Source organism: Berghia stephanieae, chromosome 6 (genome assembly GCF_034508935.2).
Source record: "Berghia stephanieae isolate SIO BIC M18660-M18661 chromosome 6, UCSD_Bste_1.3, whole genome shotgun sequence".
Taxonomy (NCBI): domain Eukaryota; kingdom Metazoa; phylum Mollusca; class Gastropoda; order Nudibranchia; family Aeolidiidae; genus Berghia; species Berghia stephanieae.
The window spans coordinates 13,542,303-13,559,802 of NC_088365.1; the positions used below are offsets into that span (position 1 = coordinate 13,542,303).

The window sequence follows — 17,500 nt, forward strand, 5'->3', positions numbered from 1 at the left end:
CCCATTTACATTTCTCATCGGTTCTGACAACAACAACAAAATTCCAACAAAAACAATAACACAAAAATACAAAAAAAACTTGAGCTTTATAAAGAGTAATATCCGCTAAACGTGGTCAAAGCGCTTTACAAAGGGTCCCTAGCCAACAGCAACACTTGACATGTAGGACGTGACATGACGTCTAATGTTAGGCGATATTACAACTTTTTCGGACAGAATCAACGCTGTTAAAGGACAAGTACTCATTTTACACATGAGTACGGTGAGAGAATGTGAGTAAAGAGCCTTTTTCCAAAGATTCAACTACGCGCAGAGGAGGGTCGAACCCAGGACCTTCCGATCACAAACAGAGTGTCATACCACAAGACCACATTACCGCACAAAACGATCAAAATGGAATGGACTTGAGGTAAAATGTCATTGAAAACAAACAAAAAATCAAATTGAAAATAACATTAATAATAATAAAAACAAAACAAAACAAAACCCACACACACACGTACAAAACTCACGATTTTCTGTGCAACCAATTTTGGCCATGCAGCCCATTTTGGCCATGTAAATTGCCATAACTGGCAGCTCTTTCTTTATCTTCTGCGATGAGCTGAGCGTCGAGAATGAGGTAGGACGGACGGACGACGGCAAGGCCAAGTGGAAAAGAGGGGAAGGAAGATATCATTTTCTTCGCTGGGTTTCTTATTTACCTCTCTTGGTAGTAGCAATTTACGTAGATTTTCGCCACTTGTATTGAGCACAGTGGCAATTATAACATATGATACCTTTGACTAGGATAATAGCCATTAAATACTGCACGGTTTTATTCTTCTCATTTCGTATTGGATAACGGACATTGAATGACAGCTAATGTGCACGGTGGGCATTATAATTTGTTTATTTATTGATTTGTGTGTTGATTTTATAAATTATTTACCCATTTCATATTCATTATTTATTTATTTATCTATGCATCTACCCATTTCCTAATTTTTTTATGCATCTATACAGTTCATCTTTATTTATTAACATATTCATTCATCTTTTTATTTATTTATTCATTTATTTATTTATTTATTTACACATTGATTTAACTATTTATCTATATATTTATTTATTTACAGATTGATTATCTATTTATCTATATTGATTTATTTATTTATCTATCCCAAATGATTTTTTTAAAATGCTAGAGCATTATGATGGTACCTATAATAATAGATCATTTATGGTTGAGAATTGACATCTGGCAGCTCTTTGTGATTGTTTTTAAACCGCCATTTTGGTGATTAGTTCTCACTAAATTACATCAGTCAGACTATAAACGTTCAAGGTTTTATATATATACAGTTGTGTGTGTTGCTACGTTTTACCCGGCTGGCGTATGTTGTGAGTAATTTACCTAAACGCATGGCATTGATTAGACAATTTGGAATCAACAAGAAAAAGCGACTCTTTCAAAACGATTTTGTGTGTTGTTCTATGAAGCAATGAAGACAAGTATTTCGCTTTTGATCCGGATGACTAAATGACAAAAACTTGGTGGGGTTATTCATCCATAACGTGTGTATGTGTGTGTGTGTGTGTGTGTGTGTGTGTGTGTGCGTGCATGTGTGTGCGTGTGCGTGGGGGGGGGGGGCATATAATAATAATAAATAAGAAAATAAAATATAATTCCTTTTATTCATCCCATATTACGTAAAATTTGTCTTTAGAGTCTATTCCAAGGGAAGACTGGAATAGCCAAGGCGTCAGCCGCAATGCTGCGCCTAAAACTGAGCTAAGGCGAGGTGACTTGCTCAATGCCACACAGCACAGTGGGTATTCAAACTCGGTACCTTTAGGGTACGAAGCAAATACAGTACCGCTGTACCACGTTGCTCATTCTATCCAATCTGTTTTTCCCGCTTGCTTTCTGTGTTTGTCTTCATCATCATCATCATCATCATCATCATCATCATCATCATCATCATCATCATCATCATCATCATCATCATCATCATCATCATTGCCTTTTTCACCTTGGGTCAGGGTCATGGCCACAAACAGTTTCCATCCTTCTCTATCTTGAGCTAACGTTTTTATCTCGTTCCATGTCTTATCACTTCTCTGTATATCAGCTTCTTTAATTGTTCTCCATGTTCCTCGTGGCCTTCCCCTTGACCTTCTGCTCTGAGGGTTCCAGTCCAATACTTTCTTTGTTATAGTGGAGTCTTTCTTTCTAAGCGTGTGTCCAATCCACCTCTATCGTCTTCTTCCTATTTCCTCTCCCACTGGTTTCTGCTGTGTTTTTTTCTATCCATCCATTTTATTCTGAGTAGCTTACGCATGCACCTGTTTACGAAAATCTGTACCCTCCTTAAACATGCCTGTGATGCGTTCCAAGTTTCACATCCATACAGTAGGACAGACTTCACGTTTGAGTTGAAAAGTCTTAGCTTTAGTCGAATGGAGATATCTTTAGATCTCCAAACTCTGTTCAAAGATGTGAATGCAGCCTGTGCCTTTCCTATTCGTGCTTTCACCTCTGCTTCCGTGCCTCCATCCTTGTCAATTATACTCCCGAGATAGTAGAACGTGTCTATATCTTCGAGTTCCTGATCTTTTACTTTGATCTGCTCCCTTTGACGCTTCCATATCCTTAAGACCTTTGACTTTGCAAGGTGAATTCTTAGGCCAATTGGTTCCGAGAGGCTGTTTATAATTGTGGTTTTTGCTTGCATCTGGTCCTGGGTGTGGGACAGAGGAGCCAGACTATCTGCAAAATCCAGTTCATCAAACTGTGTCCAGGGAGTATTTGTCAAGGAGTGGGATTATTTGTTAATTTTTCCTGGCCCTGGCTGGAGTCCTTGGCTGGAAAACAGTTAAATATATAATTATAATTTTGTGAGATGTATCCCCCCCCCCCTGTCAATCAGCGCTCTGTTTTGTATGGTTATATATATATATATATATATATATATATATATATATATATATATATATATATATATATATATAAATTTGTTTTTAATGTAGTATATTATATAATGTTTTGTATTGATTTTAGTGGGATGCTATTCTTATGTCTGGATGAGACTGTTAGGTCATGTCAATCAAAGCACACTGATAGTGTCCGTCGGAGTCCACATCTCATCCCATCGGAATCAATTCCCTTTTTGCCCTACTCTTTCTTTATCTCGTCTGCTTTTATTGATAAATCTCGAATTTTTGACTGTCCAATTTTCTTCGCTTCGCCGGTGCAAAAAAAAAAAAACAAACTCTTAAAAACAAAACAAAATCGAATGATAAAAATGCTAGCAGATTTTTCTTGAATGGTGGGGGGTAAACAACACTAAGCAACTTTTATAGAATAAACGCAATCGACGTCACTCAACTCTTTGTTATTGTTTTTAGCCAGCCATTTTTATGAGTAGTTTTCAATAAATTCTATCAATCAGATTATAAAAACGTTCCGGATTATAGATAGATCGAAGATGACGTCACTTCGGTCTTTGCTATTGTTTTTTGCAATCCACGTTTATGAGTAGTTCTCACTAAACTGTATTAACTTGACTATAAACGTTCATGGATACTCACTAAATCTTATCAGTCAGCCTATAAAAGGTCAAGGTTACACACCGTTTTGTGTTTGTGTGCGTAAAATCCGGCTGGGGGATGTTTTGAGTATTTTACCTAAATGCAATTCACCAATAGCCTTATAGATAGTTCGAAGTTGACGTCACTCAGGTCTTTGTTATTGTTTTTTGCCATCCGCGTTTATGAGTAATTCTCACTAAACTGTATTCACCAGACTATAAACGATCATGGTTATACACAGTTTTGTGTGTTGGTCCGTTATGCTTCCGGATGGCAATGTTATGAGCTTCTTAGCCAAGCGCATACTATCTATAGACAATTGCGTGTGTCGGTACGGAATATCCGGCTGGTGGAGGTTGTGAGTATTTTACGTAACGCATAGCATTGATAAGTCACCTGCACCTTCGCCCATGCGTCGTTGATGCGTTTGGTTCCCAAGTATGTCACGTGGTACGTGGTACTCACAGCTGGATGCCATAACTCAACTGTGTACTCGTACTCAGTAACCTTGGAGTATCGAGGTCATAGCATTCTCCACAAACATCTATGGGTACTCAGTTGGTAGAGCACTCGCTTCACACGCAAAGGGACCAAATCGATCCCGGGTGCAGTCGTGATTTTTTCTGCCCCCCCCCTGTCCACCCAGGAGTGAATGGGTAGCTGAGTCTGCTAGATTTGGCGGAAAGTATTGTGCACTAGACCAGCGTCCTATCCAAAAGATAGCAAGCAGTTACTATTGCCAGTTGCACGCTATAGAAACCGGGATAAACTCCGGCTCCATTGGACATAATGGCTCTGAAGTTTTTTATGTCCTTTGATGGGTGACCTATAAATGATAATAATAATGATAGGGAGAATAGTCGTGACGTCAACCCTTATACTTTTCTGGTTCCAAATCATTGGAAGTGTGTAAATAACCAGTCCCTTGGAGGGCTAACAATGAACAGGTTTCATATTGAATCAAAAGGTGACAGAACTATTTTAGTAGCAGGATGTATAGACATATTCTAAGGATTACATGACATGGAGGAGCGAGGATGGATGATCTTTATTGACGACCAGCATTTATTTAGACTAGAAAATAAAATGCCATCACTCTGACACCAGAAGGTAAATTACACAAGGTATGTATACAGTCCTCAAGAAGTGTGGCTTTACACTTCCAATGAGATATGAACCAGTTTTCTGACGTCACACTTTTAATGCCTATTTTTGCAACCCAAAAGAATGAACAAGATACTCATTTTTTGAGAGAAAAATCGATGAAATGGATGCTCTACCGCCATGATCTTGAAGTGGCGTTTGTTTACACAGCACGAAAGAACTCTCTGGGTGACACAGGTATGCTTTTCGAATGTATGCATATGCAAATTAATTAACATGAAGCAAAAATAAACACTCTAGTGAGATGTAGCGTAACCTTCGCAAAGTTATGGCCTAATACTGCCACAAAAGAAAAAAAATCGTGAGTTGTATTCAATAGTTCAACCAATGAAATAACTTGTTTCCATGAGCTCTACTAACGACAACTCACTAGTCGGTGCAAAAACCAAATAATGACGTCAAACTGCCAGTCCTTTTGGATTTCAGTTTCAGGCTATAACATAACGATGGCTACGGTTTCAGGCGAGATGATAACGATGGCTACGGTGTCAGGCTATAACATAACGATGGCTACGGTGTCAGACGAGATGGTAACGATGGCTACGGTGTCAGGCTATAACATAACGATGCCTACGGTGTCAGGCGAGATGTTAACGATGGCTACGGTGTCAGGCTATAACATAACGATGGCTACGGTGTCAGGCGAGATGTTAACGATGGCTACGGTGTCAGGCTATAACATAACGATGGCTACGGTGTCAGGCGAGATGGTAACGATGGCTACGGTGTCAGGCTATAACATAACGATGGCTACGGTGTCAGGCGAGATGGTAACGATGGCTACGTATTTAGGCTATAACATAACGATGGCTACGGTGTCAGGCTATAAAACGAGCTACGTGTCAGCGAATGTAACATGGCTACGGTGTCAGGCTATAACATAACGATGGCTACGGTGTCAGGCGAGATGTTAACGATGGCTACGGTGTCAGGCTATAACATGACGATGGCTACGGTGTCAGGCGAGATGGTAACGATGGCTACGGTGTCAGGCTATAACATAACGATGGCTACGGTGTCAGGCGAGATGGTAACGATGGCTACGTATTTAGGCTATAACATAACGATGGCTACGGTGTTAGGCTATAACATAACGATGGCTACGGTGTCAGGCTATAACATAACGATGGCTACGGGGTGTCAGACTATAACATAACGATGGCTACAGGATGGCTACGGGTATGTCAAGGGCGTTTAACATTAAAACGCTATTCGACTAAGTGGGCCCAAAATATTTTATAAGTTAAATTTAGAAAATCTACCTTTTGTAGTCATTCATTTTGAAAAATTGACTGCATAATTATTTTGTATTTCTTCTCCTTTTGGTATCCATAACTGGTGAGCAATTCATTAAAGATTTAAAAACAACAGCAAAAAGAAATTAAAGAAAAAAACAAATAAACAGAAACAGGAAAAAAAAAGAAAGAAAAAGAAACTAACAAACAAACAAAAAACAATAAAAATCCTGATTCGCCGACTAATACACACACACCCCCCCCCACACACACACATATATATATATATATATATATATATATATATATATATATATATATATGTATATATATATATATATATATATAAATTTATATAAATATACATTTATATATATATATATATATATATATATATATATATATATATTTATATATATATATATATGCATACTCACATGCATACACATACACAAAACCATTGTGGGTTTATCTAAAATGATACGAATATATAATATTCGTTTTCAAATACTCCCATTTACATCTTACTTTAGTTTGTCTGTCTGTTTCTTTGTTTGCTTGTTTATTTGTTCAATTGTTTTTTTTACACTATACATAGATAACTGTACCTATCTAAGTGTATATCAAGAGGCGGCAATTGACATGAAAGCATGTTAGATGTGTCAGAATCTCATCGTGATAAGCAAGTGGGCTGTGAAATTTATTGTGAGATCTTCGTTTTGCCGCTAGTATTTCAGTGTAATTACAATACCATTATCTTTATTGTTATTATTATTATTATTATTATTATTATTATTATTATTATTATTATTATTATTATTATTATTATTATTATTATTATTTATTATCATCATCATATTATTATTATTATTATTATTATTATTATTATTATTATTATTATTATATTATTATATTATTATTATTATTATTATTATTACAATAATAGGGAAGAAAATTGTGATGTCAAAAAACTGGTTACTATTTCATTGGAAGTGTAAAACCACTCTTCCTTAGGAGTGAATACATACCTTGTGTAATTCATCTTCTGGTGTCAGAGTGATGGCGTCTTATTTTCTAGTCAAAATAAATTCTGGTCGTCAATAAAGATCATCCATCCTCGCTCTTTTACGTCCCGTAATCCTAAGAATATTCCTATACATCCTGCTGCTGAAATAGTTATGCCACCTTTATGTAACCTATTCATTATTAGTACTCCGAAGGACTGGTTACATACACACTTCCAAGGAGTTAGGAACCTAAAGAGTAGAGGATGTGACGTCACGACTTGTCTTTCCAGTTGTTTTGAGATATACGCATTCGAACCCGCGACCTTACTGGTACGACAACCCCGCAAGGCCGGGGGAACCCTGGCTCTACTGTCTGAGCTATCCACCAGGTCCGAGCGTAGCCATCGTCAGGCCGTAGCCATCGTTAGGCTGTAGCCATCGTCAGGCCATAGCCATCGTTAGGCTGTAGCAATGGTCAGGCCGTAGCCATCGTTAGGCTGTAGCCATCGTCAGGCCGTAGCCATCGTTAGGCTGTAGCCATCGTCAGGCCGTAGCCATCGTTAGGCTGTAGCCATGGTCAGGCCGTAGCCATCGTTAGGCTGTAGCCATCGTTAGGCCGTAGCCATCGTTAGGCCGTAGCCATCGTTAACATATATAGCGTAGCCATCGTTATGTTATAGCCTGACACTGAAACCCAAAAAGACTGGCATTTTGACGTCATTATTTGGTTTTTGCACCACCTAGTGAGTTGTCGTTAGTAGAGCTCATGGAAACAAGTCATTTCATTGGTTGAACTATTGAATACAACTCACGATTTGTTTTCTTTTGTGGCAAAAGACTGGCATTTTGACGTCAATTTTTGGTCAGTGTCAAGTCTCCGAGCCCCATCGTCGTCGCGAAAATGTTATTCTTTATTGTCTTCTGGCACTTTTCTACTCACAGCATTTATATAGCGCATTACAATATCCGCTAAAGGTTTTGCAATTTGTCCCAAGCCAATACCAAAACTTAATAATAATAATAATAATATATAGGACGAGACATGATGCCAATAAGGCGAAATGAATAATATTTTTTTCCTGACAGAGACAGCACTGCTAATGCTAAGTTTTCCTTGTCCATCTGAGTAAGGTTAGACTATGTGTTATAATATTTTCCAAAGGACTCATCTTAACTTTGCGTCGTTCTGATGGCGACTCGAACCGCAGCCTTCGTTATCTCATAGCCCAACTCTGACGTATTCTGGACTTCGAGAAGTCCCAGGTTTGGAAGTCTTGGCCAAGCTGAGGATCATTAAAATCGATCCATATTTGAAGAACGACTTTTTCTGAACATTTCAGACCAAGGGGCAGCGTGGCTCAGTGGTACAGTCTTTGCTTCCTACCCGAAAGGTACCGAGTTCAATCACCCGTCGCTGCATTGTGTGGCCTTGAGCAAGTCACCTCGCCCTAGCTCAATTTGCGCCGATGCTCTGCGGCTGACGCCCGAGTTATTCCAGTCTTCCCTTGGGGATGAATAAAGGGAATATTTTATTATTTTTTTAATGGGTTTTTCCCAGAGTCCGGCCGTACGTCATGTATAAAGTACACCGGTCAGTGAGTTGACCTTCGTGGTGGTCAAGGAAACAAAATATCTACATTTGATCCCTATTTGAACCATCCTCCCTCATCTCACTCTTTCTCGCGTGCTTTCAACTGTAAATCTACACATTTTTTGACTATCCCATTTTCTACCTTTTTACTGGCACTGAAACGATCTAAATGTGTGACAAACCCTTGAAAAACAAACAAACAAACACAAGGGTTTATTCAATAGAATGAGTCATGATATGTTCAATACTCAATGGCCTGGCTTTTAAACGTGTCCCATATGCATACCCCCCCCCCCCCCACCTCCCACCTACCTCAGCTATCACCTTTCCTTCTCCCCCCCCACTCCCCCCCCCCTCCAGATATCTCCTAATCCCCCTCACCTCCCCCACATCCCCACACACCACCCTCAACCCCCAACAAGGTTTTGTAGAATCAAATAAACGTCGAAAGCCACGTTAATTCATAGTAAGAATAATAATATTATCAATAGCAACAACAAAGCCAGACTACACAGGTGAACTCTTTGATGTTTGATAAAAGCGGCATTTATAGAATGGCCGCCACCACCCAATTGATTGCCTATCGATAACTGGTTACAAAAACTGGATTCTCTACTTCAAAATGTTAAAACCGACGTGCATTTTTTTTTGCAGGTCCGATAATCCAATGCTGTATTGGTTAATCTCAAAATTTAAAAAAAAAAAGAAAATAATTCCAATAAAACAATAACGCAAAATATTGTCCATTATAACATTGTTAAACTAGGCCCATCATTGCGGTCGGGTATCAGACCTGCATATGCATATCAATATATAGCTATATATATATATATAGATATATATATATATATATATATATATATATATATAATATATAGCCCTATATATATATATATATATATATATATATATATATATATAATATATAATTATAAAAACAAAAACCATGAAATAATAGTGCTCAACTTTAGGATAAAAGGAGCTATTTATAAACATTTGAAAGATAATTAAGATTGTTTGACTTCTACAACGTTGTTATCGAGCGTTGCTCTCATCAGGATAACATAACGTTGTATATATATACGTCGGTTAAAACAGTCGTTCTCAGCGAAATGTAACTAAACCTAACTTTATAAACAGCAAATCTTAGCACGTCATGAATATAAACAGGTTCGAATAATAACAGAATGATATCAAACATGGGACGTTTTGGGCTCAAAACCATAGTTCAGCCAATAACAAGAACGATAAAAAAAACATTAATGGATCACTCAAAGACCAGACAGAAATCAGAGAAATGCAGTGCGTTTAGGTAAATTACTCACAACGTCCACCAGCTGGATTTAATGTAGTGATAACTAATCACAAAATTAGCCGTCCAAAGAGATAATAACATAAAAGAAATTACAAAAAAAGGCAACAAAAAAAAAAAAACAAACAAAAAAAAACAAGCTGAATGACGTCAATTTTGTTCCTTCCATGAAGTTAAATATTGATTTCTGTTGAAAATTTAGAAAAAAAGCGTTTGTTTTTTTTCCCCAGTGAGCGGCAAAATGTGACAATGTTATCATATTTTTTTTCGTTCAATCAAGCAAGACAACAAAGAAGAATTAGACCCTCCAAGAGAGGAAGGCGCTAAGATTTTGTACAAACTGATGACGTAATGGGAGAATCGTGAAATTCCATTTTAATGAGGATTGTGACGGATGGCGGTGTCGGTTTATTCCGGCCTAACGGTAAAGTTGTCTTTAACTCTTTCCTGGCGAAAATCGTTAATCAGATTTTTAAATCATAATAATAATATTTCCTATTTATTTACATGTAGCTAGCTGTGACTGAAGAAATGTGGAAATCGGATTTATACCTCTGTATCCCCACTCTCTCTCTCTCTCTCTCTTTCTCTCTCTCTCTCTCGCTCTCTCTTTCTCTCTCTCTCTCTCTCTCTCTCTCTTTCTCTCTCTCTATCTCTCTCTCCCTCTCTCTCCCTCTATTGGTCTATATAATCTATCTTCTATAGATATCTCTCTCTCCCTCTCTCTCTCTCTCTCCCTCTCTCTCCCTCTATTGGTCTATATAATCTATCTTCTATAGATATCTCTCTCTCCCTCTCTCTCTCTCTCTCTCTCTCTCTTTCCCTCTCTCTATGTATATATATATATATATATATATATATATATATTATATATATATATATATATAAATGCATGACGCCTGTAGAGCAATATTATTACCATTTTTTTGGTTACAAGACAGACGGAAAGAAAAACGACTAACTCTCATGTTCAAAATTACAAACAAAAAGGACGGCCATCTCGCCAAACACAAAAAATAAAACGAAATTCACACATTCAAAGAAAAAAAAAACACTCAAAAACACTAAAACATCAATCTACAAACTCAAACATCTTCAAATATTCATTTGCACCCCGCACTATCAAAGACTGGAACTCTCTTCCCGAATCGTCTCGTGTGAACTCAACAGATTTAGACACCCTTCGAGCAAAGATTAACAAAATTCTTCAGCTTTAACACGAACAATGGCTGCCATATTCAAGGACTCTCTCCCCACCCTTGAATACAATATCCCGGACTCAGAATTGGGTTCAATAGTCGTGACGTCACTTCCCTCGTAATGGCGCATAGCAACTTAGTACAGTAACTGGTTCTAAACTATCGGACGCCCTTATGAAATACTTCTCCGACGAGCATAAAAGTGTATACAGAGGATAAAAACATTATAAATCTCATCATTTTTTGACTTTTATACATTCTGATCGCATGGCATGTGAACAAGTTCTAGCCAGCATGGAGAATAAAAAAGTACCCATTTCCTTTGTTTAGAACCAAGCTACTGGTTGCTGGGCGGACGTGACATCAGACTATTGAATTCTATTGTCGACTTCGGGTAACATTGATATTTAGAAGTTAGTCAAACTCCACCGGTAGAAGGTTAAATCTAATTCTAACAAGGAAACAATAATAATAACAGTGACGACGATGATGATTATGATGATGACAATGATGATGTTGTTGCTGTTGTTGATGTTGATGATGATGATGATGACGTCTCCGTCTGTCTCGTGAAACGAAAATAAAAAAAATCCAATTCTTGTAGCTCTTTCTGCCAGTCATCGATTTTTCCAATTATTGTCGTTATTTTATTTTGTGACTTTTGAATCATAATTCTAATATTGTTCAAGTTTTGTTGTTGCTGTTATTTTTTTTGTTGTTTTGTTTTGTTTGCTATTTGTTTTGTTTAATGTTTTGTTTTGTTTTCCCCTTGTTCTTCGTTGATCTGATTGTCTCCTGTTTTTTTTGTTTGTTTTTTTTGGGTTTTTTTTGTTGTTGTTGTAAATCGTCTCCCATAGAAACCGTCGATTCAAAATCCTTGCAATTCATTTTAATAGAAAAATGGCGAATCATATTAATGGCCAGGGATTTACTCTCATTTATGGATTGGATTTATTTTAAGCCATATTGACAAAACCCGTTTCTTTTGTTTGGCTTTCTGGAGGGTTTTTTTTTTTCTATCTTTTTCTTATATTTAGCCGGAAAACGTTTGCTCTTAATAATAATAGAAGTATAGATAGAATGCGCTTGGCCAAGGAGTTCACAACATTGCCATCCGGAAGTATAATGGACTAACACACAAACTCTGTGTAACCATGAACTTTCATAGTCTGGTTAATACAGTTTAGTGAGAACAACTCACAAACGCGGATGGCAAAAACAATAACAAAGGCCTGAGTGACGTCATCGGCATACTATCTATAGAAGCAACGAAATTGACGTCGCTCAGCTCTTTGTTTTTGATTTTAGCCAGTCATTTTTATGAGACGTTCTATCTAACTCGATTTATTAATTATACCAATAAGACTATTGGTGAATTGCATTTAGGTAAAATACTCAAAACATCCGCCAGCCGGATTTTACGCACTCAAAACTGTGTGTAAACTTGACCTTTTATAGATAGTATGCGCTTGGCTAAGAAGCTCATAACATTGCCATCCGGAAGTACGAGCGGACCAACACACAAAACTGTGTGTAACCATGATCGTTTATAGTCTGGTGAATACAGTTTAGTGCGAATTACTCATAAACGCGGATGGCAAAAAACAATAACAAAGACCTGAGTGACGTCAACTTCGAACTATCTATAAGACTATTGGTGAATTGCATTTAGGTAAAATACTCAAAACATCCGCCAGCCGATTTTTACGCACACAAACACAAAACGGTGTGTAACCTTGACCTTTTATTGGCTGACTGATAAGATTTAGTGAGTACTAATCAAACAAATTGCTGGGTAGAAATAAAATAACAATGAGATGTGTGACGTCAAATTCGTTCTTTATAATATTATCGAAGAAACGAAATGGACGTCTCTCGGCTTATGTTATTGTTTTTAGCCAGACATTTTAATTATTAGTTTTCACTAAATTTTATCAATCAGACTTATAAACGTTCAAAGTTACACATAGTTTTGAGTGTTAGTACGTTATACCCGGCTGACAGATATTATGTGTAATTTACCTAAACGCATAGCATCATTTTGTAATTAGCAATTTTGTGCCGAACAAAATTTTGAGTTAACTGGGGTGAAAAAGATAGTTCGAAGATGACGTCACTCAAGCCTTTGTTATTGTTTTTTGCCATCCGCGTTTATGAGTAATGCTCACTGAACTGTATTAACCTGACAGTTTGTGTGTTGGTCCGTTATACTTCCGGATGGCAACGTTATGAGCTTCTTAGCCAAGCGCATACTGTCTATATGTTAGAAATGAATAGGATGCGTTTTGTCGAAGTTTATCAGGACTAGTCACGCCCCCTCCTCCCCCTTACCCCCCCCCCCTCCTCCCCCTTACCTCCCCCTCCTCCGCCTTACCCCCCCCCTCCCCCTTACCTCCCCCTCCTCCCCCTTATCCCCCCCTCCTCCCCCTTACCCACCCCTCCTCCCCCTTACCCCCCCTCCTCCCCCTTACCCCCCCTCCTCCCCCTTACCCCCCCCCCCCCTCCTCCCCCTTACCCCCTCCTCCCCCTTACCCCCTCCTCCCCCTTACCCCCTCGTCCCCCTTACCCCCCCCCTCCTCCCCCTTACCCCCCTCCTCCCCCTTACCCCACCCACCCTTCTCTATCGCGGTTCCCCCTCGCTGGGTTTCCTGTGTTTATGACCATCTGTGTGGCATCTCTCACGTGTCCAGTCTGGATGGATGGACATCCACTGTTTCTTGCCTACGACTTGAAATCTAACAATTCGTAATTTTTAGGAGATTAAAAAATTATATCTCAGTTGGTAGAGCAACTCGCTTCACACGAAAAGGCTCAGAAATCGAGCCCGGTTGAGGTCGAGATTCCTTTTCTCTCACTCCTCTGTCCACCCAGCATGATTGGATGGCTGGCTGGGTCTGTTAGACTTGTCGGAAAGTACTTTGAGATAGACTAGCGTCCGATCTAAAGGGTAGCAAGCGCTATAGAAAATGGGATAAACCTAGGCTCAAGGGCCCCATGTCTCTAAATGACTACATTACTCGTTTCATTACAATTTAACTGTTGGTGTTATAGGGAATGAGATTAGCGGAAGAGTAGCGTCCCTTGATTGAACGTCACCCATCGTATGTGACGTCACCGGCGGAAAAGTTATTAGGGAGAGAACGTGCTGGTTGTGCGCATGCGTCTCTCGTCCTCGCGGAAGCATGCGCACGACCAACATGACGTTCTCTCACTAATAACTTTTCCGCCGGTGACGTCACAGACTATGGGTGACGTCCAATCAAGGGACGCTACTCTTCCGCTAATCTCATTCCCTATTGGTTTTTTGTTTTTTTAATAGTTTTTTTGTTGTTTTTTTTTTTTTGCGTTTTTTTTTTATTTTGTTTGTTTTTAATGGATTTACGGCACTTGCGGCACATTTAGGTCATAACAGCACCAGTAAAAATTAAGGAAATAGAAAAGTCAAATTGTCTAGATTTACAATAAATGATTGAAAGGTAGAAAAAGTAAGACAAAATGGAATCGGTCAAATAGGAAACATATGACGATTCCAAGAGCACACTATCAGTGTTCTTTGTCTCATCATCATCATCATCATCATCATCATCATCATCATCATCATCATCATCCATCGTGGCTTGTACTCTTGAGCACGTTGCCGGTCAGCTGTCTCCACGAATCACGATCCTCTGCATTGCGCATGAAGTCTGCGTTGCTTTTTAAATCACTTTTGGGCCATTCTTAGGTTATTTAATTTAGATAAGTCATTCTTTGTCTTCCCCTAGCTCTCTTTCCTTTGATCATCCCAGATGTTACAAACGTGTCTATTCGGTCTCTCCTCCATACATGTCGCAAAACCGTAACTGCCTCTTTCTGATTATTGAGACCACCAAAAAGTCTCATCCACACAAGCACACGATACCACAACGAGAGATACATTCAAATTATGTATACTACTACTACTACTACTACTACTACTACTACTACTACTACTACTACTACTACTACTACTACTACTACTACTACTACTACTACTACTGCTACTCCTACTACTACTACTACTACTACTACTACTACTACTACTATACTACTACTACTACTACTACTACTACTACTACTACTACTACCACTACTACTATTACTACTGAGACTACTACTACTACTACTACTACTACTACTACTACTACTACTACTACTACTACTAACTACTACTACTACTACTACTACTACTACTACTACTACTACTACTACTACTACTACTACTACTACTACTACTACTACTACTACTACTACTACTACTACTACTACTACTACTACTATTACTACTACAACACATTCTATATATTAAAGAATATATCTCCATAGCAGAGAGATGATTTACAAGGGAAAACAATAGACCATATCCTTAAAACCATAACTATACATTTGACTTTGTCCCTCTTAGCCAATGACTCCGACCCGACCAGTAAAAAAAACAAAACAAAGTAATCCCATTCAAGACACAGACGGAGAGCAAATTCAGAAAATAGATAATAATAATAATAATAAATAATAATAATATAATAATATAATATAATAATAATAATAATAATATAATATAATAATAATAATAATAATAATAATATAATAATAATAATAATAATATAATATAATAATTAAGGGATAGAAGATACAACGAGTGACCTCCTGCCCGAAATGGGGTCAAAAAAATCACAGAACTGGTGGTGTAAGTACAATTATACAAAAGAAATGGAAAACTTAACACCATTCATTCCGTATTCCAGTAATTCCCCCTCATCTTCACCCTTCCCCTTCCGTTTCCCCGGCCCCTCTCCCCCCCCCCCCCCAATTCTTCGTCCAGTTTCCTGTGTTATGACCATCCGTGTGGCATTTCTCACATGTCCAGTGTGAACATCAACCTGTTGTTATAACACAAATTATTCCTCATTACAGTGGTTGCATGCAGCAGTCGGTGGCAATATTATTGGAGCTCTTCCAAATACTATGGGAAAAAAAACACATATTTAAAAATTTGGACAGAAAACTCGTCCTTCAATATCGATCGATTAAAATGACTCTCATCTTGGCAAAAACTCTTAACCCGGACCTCGCCGAAGATATATTTTTTTTATGGCTGTGGCTATTCGGACTCCAATCCACAATGCGCATGTGGTTAATTTGACTCGAGTCTGAATAGTCTCCGTGGCTATTCGGACTCCAATCCAATGCGCACGTGGTTATTAGACTCAGTCTGAATAGCCTTCCATGGTAGTATAGTTTGTTTTTTAAACATTAAAAAAAAATATTGATAATTAAATAGAATTGATGGAAATCAAAATTACAATTGTAATCACTTTATTTGATAAGAAAGACAAAATCATTAATCAAAGTAATAAAGTAAGTTTAAAAATTGTGGTCGTAAGGTAAGCTTTGTAAACAACACACCGGATATACAGACAAAATCATGAGAATATTGAGCTTTATTGAGCTTTATAGCGGAATATCCACTAAATGTGCTCAAAGCGCTTACACGGGTCCTGGTCAACAGCAACATTTAACATGTAGGACGGACATGCGCTGTTAGGCGATATTATAATTTTTCGGACAAAGACAACGCTGTTAATGACCAGGTACTCATTTTACACCTGAGTACGGTGAGAGAATGTGAGTAAAGAGCCTTTTTCAAGGACTCAACTATGCGCCGAGCGCGAGGCTCGAACCCAGGACCTTCCGATCCGAAAGCGAGTGTCATACCACTAGACCACATAGCCGCACACATTCCATGACTTACCTATAGTACTCAAGTAGGCCATGGAATATTCCCATACATAAGACTATAACTGACCTAATCGTGCCACCGTATGATTCAATATGATCCAACTTGTTCATCGTTAGTCCTCCGAAGGACTGGTTTGTTACACACTTCCAATGGGTAATGAATCGGAATAGAGGAATGTGTGCCGTCTCAATTTTCGATACCTTGAACTTGAGCAATATCCACTAACCGTGCTCAAAGGGTCCCTGACATTGACCAACAGCACAGCGTAACATGTCGGACGAACCGGCTATGTGGTCTAGTGGTATGACACTCTCTTTCGGATCGGAAGGTCCTGGTTCGAGCCTAGCGCTCGCGCATAGTTGAGTCCTTGGAAAAAGCTCTATACTCACATTCTCTCACCGTACTCAGGTGTAAAATGAGTACCTGGTCATTAACAGCGTTGTCTTTGTCCGAAAAATTGTAATATCGCCTAACAGGCGTCATTTCCCGTCCTGCATTGTCATTGTAAAGCTCTTTGAGCACATTTAGTGTATTTTGAGCTATATAAAGCTTAATTTAAAAAAAAACCCAACTTTTAAACCTGGACTTCTGCTAGGCGATATTACAATTAATTCGCCACGGATAACGCTGTCCACGGACAGGTACCCATTTTACACCTGAA

The 17,500-nt window shown here is 38.4% G+C and overlaps 2 protein-coding genes across 4 annotated transcripts in view; both read left to right on the forward strand.

Moving 5' to 3' along the window:
* Window positions 1-17,500, forward strand: part of LOC144974521 (protocadherin-like wing polarity protein stan) — a 411,532-nt gene that overhangs the window by 249,850 nt on the left and 144,182 nt on the right. The window lies entirely within an intron of this gene.
* Window positions 632-17,500, forward strand: part of LOC144974505 (globin-like) — a 47,306-nt gene continuing 30,437 nt past the window's right edge. Inside the window, exons 1-2 of one of the 3 annotated variants that reach the window (XM_078917423.1) lie at window positions 632-873; window positions 10,113-10,306. The gene's annotated coding sequence lies outside the window, so the exon portion shown is untranslated. The remainder of the gene's footprint in view (window positions 874-10,112; window positions 10,307-17,500) is intronic. The other 2 variants (XM_078917425.1, XM_078917422.1) reach the window with 2 other exon arrangements.